This window comes from Bombina bombina, chromosome 2 (genome assembly GCF_027579735.1).
Source record: "Bombina bombina isolate aBomBom1 chromosome 2, aBomBom1.pri, whole genome shotgun sequence".
Lineage (NCBI taxonomy): Eukaryota > Metazoa > Chordata > Amphibia > Anura > Bombinatoridae > Bombina > Bombina bombina.
The window spans coordinates 587,609,241-587,616,021 of record NC_069500.1 but is presented as its reverse complement, the minus strand read 5'-3'; the positions used below and the strand labels follow the sequence as shown (position 1 = coordinate 587,616,021).

General features: G+C 38.0%; 1 long non-coding RNA gene across 1 annotated transcript; it reads right to left on the bottom strand.

Moving 5' to 3' along the window:
- Window positions 1–2,489: 2,489 nt before the first annotated feature.
- Window positions 2,490–3,710, bottom strand: LOC128647914 (uncharacterized). The gene is made up of 3 exons (XR_008400455.1): window positions 3,657–3,710; window positions 3,106–3,159; window positions 2,490–2,675 (listed from the first exon to the last, which is right to left on the bottom strand). It is a non-coding gene; the product is annotated as an uncharacterized LOC128647914 (long non-coding RNA).
- Window positions 3,711–6,781: the final 3,071 nt, after the last annotated feature.

Sequence of the window (6,781 nt, the reverse complement as noted above, 5' to 3'; positions counted from 1 at the left end):
GCCATATGACAAGGTAACACAGTGCATCACAGTCCATGAAGAGAGTTGCCAAGGGCCAGCATAGCCCCATTGGAGACACATGGCAAGGTAACACAGTGCATCACAGTCCATGAAGAGAGTTGCCAAGGGCCAGCATAGCCCCATTGGAGACACATGGCAAGGTAACACAGTGCATCACAGTCCATGAAGAGAGTTGCCAAGGGCCAGCATAGCCTCATTGGAGACACATGACAAGGTAACACAGTGCATCACAGTCCATGAAGAGAGTTGCCAAGGGCCAGCATAGCCTCATTGGAGACACATGACAAGGTAACACAGTGCATCACAGTCCATGAAGAGAGTTGCCAAGGGCCAGCATAGCCCCATTGGAGACACATGGCAAGGTAACACAGTGCATCACAGTCCATGAAGAGAGTTGCCAAGGGCCAGCATAGCCCCATTGGAGACACATGGCAAGGTAACACAGTGCATCACAGTCCATGAAGAGAGTTGCCAAGGGCCAGCATAGCCTCATTGGAGACACATGACAAGGTAACACAGTGCATCACAGTCCATGAAGAGAGTTGCCAAGGGCCAGCATAGCCTCATTGGAGACACATGACAAGGTAACACAGTGCATCACAGTCCATGAAGAGAGTTGCCAAGGGCCAGCATAGCCCCATTGGAGACACATGACAAGGTAACACAGTGCATCACAGTCCATGAAGAGAGTTGACAAGGGCCAGCATAGCCCCATTGGAGACACATGACAAGGTAACACAGTGCATCACAGTCCATGAAGAGAGTTGCCAAGGGCCAGCATAGCCCCATTGGAGACACATGGCAAGGTAACACAGTGCATCACAGTCCATGAAGAGAGTTGCCAAGGGCCAGCATAGCCTCATTGGAGACACATGACAAGGTAACACAGTGCATCACAGTCCATGAAGAGAGTTGCCAAGGGCCAGCATAGCCTCATTGGAGACACATGACAAGGTAACACAGTGCATCACAGTCCATGAAGAGAGTTGCCAAGGGCCAGCATAGCCTCATTGGAGACACATGACAAGGTAAAAGAGTGCAACAGGCACAACAAAAAACTGATAAAAAGGCCAAAGGGCAACAATATAAATACAAATTCAACATGTGGACGGAGGATTATTATCTGCCACCATGGAGCATATCCAGATCCTCCACTTACTGGTCATCCTCTTCATTGTCCTGTGCATGTCCAGCTCCAGATTCAGGCCTTGAACGTAATTGCATAATTTCACGCAGAGTCAAGTCCTGAACCCGGAGCTGGGCCTGCATGGTGTCGTTCATCCCTCTCAGGACAGCTGCGTTCCTCAACACGGCCTGCTCTACTCTTGCTATCCCTTCTAGCATGAGCCATGCTGAGTCACAGCCTAAAATAAAATAAAAATTAATATTAAGGATAATTACACAACAGAATAAAAGATTTTAATACATACATTGTCATCATAAAGACAAATAATTATTTACATCAATTATTTTTCATATATTCTTTACACATGAATTAGGTTATTCAGACAGACAGAAATCATTAAAGGCTCATGTTACTCAAACATGTTGAACCCTTTAATTGGTTTTAGATGATCCACTTATACAGCTTGAGTGTATCAAATCTTGTTAAAGGATTTACATTGTACTTACATCAGCAATTTAAAAATTCAATTTAGACTGTGGTAGGCACACCTATCCTTAAACATTTTGGCATTGAGGACAAGCTGTGTAAACATAGCAACCAGAAGAAATTACATTCCCACTGGGTTAGACAAGAGATAATGTATCCACATTTGGACATAAAATTTTGGATCCAAGTAGTGGTGTTTGGTATATGTAGTGATATCCAATTAAAGGGACACTGAACCTAAATATTTAATGGACTGATTCAGATAGAGCATGACATGACAAATCTTTAGAAATTACACATATTCATTATATGTTTTAATTGTCAAGCTATATTTTGAATGCAAGAATGTTGGTTTTTATGGAAGCCAATATTTGTTGATGAACCTTGTTTGTGCATGCTGGTTGATGGATACATTCATCCAACAATAAAGAAATGATGGCCACATTTATTTTATTGTTTAAACTAATTATAGGAATAAGTTGTTTTCAATAAATATATCAAGAGAATGACGAATAATTCATAAGAGTATTCTATGATACATTGGCTTAACATTGCATGCTGGATTTGAATCACAATTTAACCAATTGAACTTCACTGTACCTTTAAGTATCTTATAAAGTGTATTTAGAATGATACTTACAGCTGTGCCTGGGAAGGACAATCTGACACCCAGGACAATGAAGGTTTAAACAGGGGGAAGGGATGGGATTGGCTCGGGGAGGGATGGGAATGGCTTGGGGAGTGGTGAGCTGCTGCTCCAGGGTAGGCCGTACAGCTGGGGAGTGGGGAGTTTGGGTCTGGGCAGCTGTACGGGCCAGAATACGGGGAGAGCGGCGAAGGGGGGTGTATGGGCGTTTTTTGGGAGGGACAGGATATGAAATATGGGAAGGGCTGGCAGTGGTCGGGGCATGGTCATGGGTTTGGTGATGGGAAGGGCTCTGGGTGTGTGCAGAGGTGTGGCCATGGTCAGGGGTGTGTGCACGGGGAGGGGTCTGTGACTGGGCAGGGGCGGAATCCAGATGACCAGAAGTGGTGGATCCATCTGAAAATGTAAAATAAATATATTAACATCTCATACATCCTGACATCAAATCAACGCATTTAAAATTGATTATGTTTTCAATATACCTCGAAGTGTGTTTGAATCTGTAAACTATTCTGAAATGAGGATATGGTATCTATATAGGCACTCAGATGAATCTCAATGACTGTCTGTACAATGTGAAACTTATTATTGTGTTTTGGCATGGAATATGCATGTGACATAATGATGGCATGAATTATATATTCTTAAAAAAATATATACAAGCAGATTTTCATGCTGCCTGATATAGAAAGGGGGCAGTAGTGTATTTGAACAGACAAATAATATTCCTTTTTAAAGGGAAAAAGCTGTAGACTTTGAATGTCTTCAATAAAATGATTTCAAAAAAAGAAACATGTTGGAAACATGATAGATATATTTCACATACCATCAGACTCCAAGGCAGCCTCTTCCTCCTCCATCCCACATGTGACATCAATCTCTGTAAAACATAACATGTTGTGTACACCTTAAGATCAGATATTATAACATATGTTACTGTTGCTCAAATACGCACATCAATGTTGCATTAAAGATATACACACACAAAGTTATGATTTACATCATTTTGATGGAGCATACAAATGACAATAGATTTGTTATTGTCAATAAATCAGAATCTTAATGTATTGTTTGTCTTAATGTTAAATTCATAAAAGCATAGTACATAGAACATTTAAGATTTCTCATGTGTGTATCACTTGATGACTGTTGTTAAAAAAATTAAAAAATGAAAAAAACATATGTTAGACATCTTATGAATAACAAATGTGTAGAATAATAAAGTAGAAATTATTAATCGCTCAATATAAAAAATAAATATATAATCAGAAGATAAATTCTATGATTTTTTATAATGTTATGCTTCATCGGAATCATGATCATAATATTGATTAGCAATACACCTTCAATTACATATAAATGAGTCAATGGACTTACCAGGAGCCCGCAAAGGCGGCTCTATGTCACTGCTGGATTCCTGTGGGCTCCCCACACCAACTCTCTCTATGAATGATATAGATATATATTATTAAACACATTTTGGATATCACTAAATCACATCTGTCTAGAATTTTAACATTAATCAACTTTAAAATGTGAATAATAGAGCAGTCATTACACCAGAAAATGCTTGATTGAATCAAGGGGATTCTGTAAACATATCTGTATTCAACATATGTTTAATGTCAGACTACATTAGACATCAAATTCATCTCAGATGCTGCTATTGCATATCTAAATATACCCAATGATCAATGTTCTTAACCCTTTAAGGACACAGCTTTCACTTAGCTCAATTGTTTTATGACGGAATAATTCCGTCATATGTCCTTAAGAAGTTACAAGAATACACACAAACCACATATTGAGGAGCATCTGTTGACAAATCTAAACAAACATGTGTCACATCGAGCCATTTTTTCAATGTACAGTAATCTTGTTTAGGACACAACACATATTTATCACAATACATAACAAACTTTATTATTACTAATATGTAATCATGGTGCTGTTAGAGTATGCAGATATATATAAAGTAACTCCAACAGATAATTAGATTTATATATCAATAGTTTTTAATAAAAATAATGTAATGATGAATGAATCTATTTTGTCTTAAAGGGACACTGACATGATTAATTTAAATAATTGATTTCTATGTTCAAACTGTAAAAAATGATTTAACATTGACTCCTATTATAATTCGAATGTTGTTCGATATTAATCTTAAAGGCAGATAAGGAATATTGGATTCAATAAATATTGTTTGTTGAAGGTATCCACCAATCATCAATATAAACCCAGGTTGGTCAACAAATATTTAGATGCACATAAACGTACTTTCTTTATTTTAAACTACATTTAGCAATAGAATATGTCACATATGATGATAGTATTATATTTTATGTTTATTAATATTGCATACTGTATGTGAAAGACAATATTAATAATTGTAGTTCAGTATCCCTTTAATCTAAAATTAAATAGATTCCACAATGTTGTTGTTTGTTAATGAATTATCTACTCCATATGTTGATGTAATGAATGGTATTGAGCATGCAATTAAAATCAAATATGTTATTTAAGTATATCCGAATAATTATATAATTTTCATCTATTAAATAGACATTACATATAAATATAGAACAATGTGTATTTAGTATGTAATGTTCATTCCATGTTTCTAAGACAAATGTCAATTAAAATGAGACATACCATACTGTGACAAGCCCTGGCTTGAGGATCCAGCAGCCACATCCATATCTGTAATATATTAAATGAGGATTGCATATCATTAATACTAATCATGCCATGTTTAAAATATTTACATTAATAACAAATCAATAGAAAAATATTAATCCTTTGGTAGTCCCATGAGTTAATAGTTTCCGCAATTTAATGAATGATAAATATATCCTGGACTCTTATTTTCAATCAGTTGTGTTGTTTACTGTATCTTTAAGAATATATGCTTGTTATTACATAATCATCAATTGATGGCCATATGTTATAATTTATTAGTATTATTCGTTTTTTATTAGATATAATATTTAAAATAAGAATACTGTATTCTTCACTAATCTAAGATTTTCCATTTAATTTTTAACAACATGTATAAAGCAATGCCACTTTCCGCAAACCCATGTTAACGTGGATGAGAAATGCCATTTTCGCGATCATTGCGCAATGATTCCAAGCGGAATTACGCATCCGTCATTTGACCAACATGTATAAAGCAATGCCACTTTCCGCAAACCCATGTTAACGTGGATGAGAAATGCCATTTTCGCGATCATTGCGCAATGATTCCAAGCGGAATTACGCATCCGTCATTTGACCAACATGTATAAAGCAATGCCACTTTCCGCAAACCCATGTTAACGTGGATGAGAAATGCCATTTTCGCGATCATTGCGCAATGATTCCAAGCGGAATTACGCATCCGTCATTTGACCAACATGTATAAAGCAATGCCACTTTCCGCAAACCCATGTTAACGTGGATGCGAAATTACATTTCCGCTCTGTGACGCATATTCTGTAGAGCGCAAGAAACATCATTCCAATTTCATGTATCACTAATGTAAAATCAGATATCTAAACATCATATGTAGTGTATGTTGTGAGATCTGTATAGGTTTAGTATCTGACTAAATACAATTTTTGGATTTTTAACATTATAAATATTATATGAAGTTGGATAATTACCTGGTTCAGATTCTCTATCGGGTCCTCCCAGGCCACCGGACGGAGAAGCATCTGCCCTGTCCCCCGCGTCAGGACTTTCAGATCCCGCAGCTGGGAGGGAAGAAGAGGAGGCCGAGGATGGCGAGGATCTAAATCTTTTGGGGACCCGGAGATTGAGGAGCTCGCATAAAGTCACCTCATAAGGGAGTAGGTACAGTTTCCGCGGGGCCTTTCTTTGGCCCCCTCTTTTACGGGCTTGTACCCAGTCCCTTATGAGGTTGACTTTTTTCGATAAACGCAACCTCATATCTCCGAATCTCCTCATGATCTGATCCTGGGTCCTCTGGACGTCACACACCAATCTAACCGCATTGGTGATAGACTCCCAGAGGGCCTTCTTAACAGGCGCATCTGTCGAGCTCCTCTTGTTCCCAAACAGCTGGGGATAAAAGTCCTTGACGGCGTGGACCAGTGCAGCGCTCTCCTCCTTGGTGAACCTGGGAACTGACATGCCTGCTGGGTTGTATAATAATAATATATATTGCCTGCAGGCATTAGAGAACTGACAAAGATGGCAACGTGTAATGGACTTTTATATGGTGAAGTAAACATGAGATGCACCATGGGACAATTTATCTGTACATCTGATTGGATAAAAGTTTGAAATATTGTTATAATGTCTGTGAGACCATCCTGACTCAAGTTGTGTTTGTGTGATGAACTCTGATTGGCCGTTCCTTAATGTTTCATATCTTAGTAACTTCCTTACACATACCGCTTGGTGGTGCTGTAACTTCATTTTTCATGTAGACTTATTTGTAACTCATGGGCCTGTCATGCGGATATGTGTGACGCAGATTTAATATCCGTGATCCG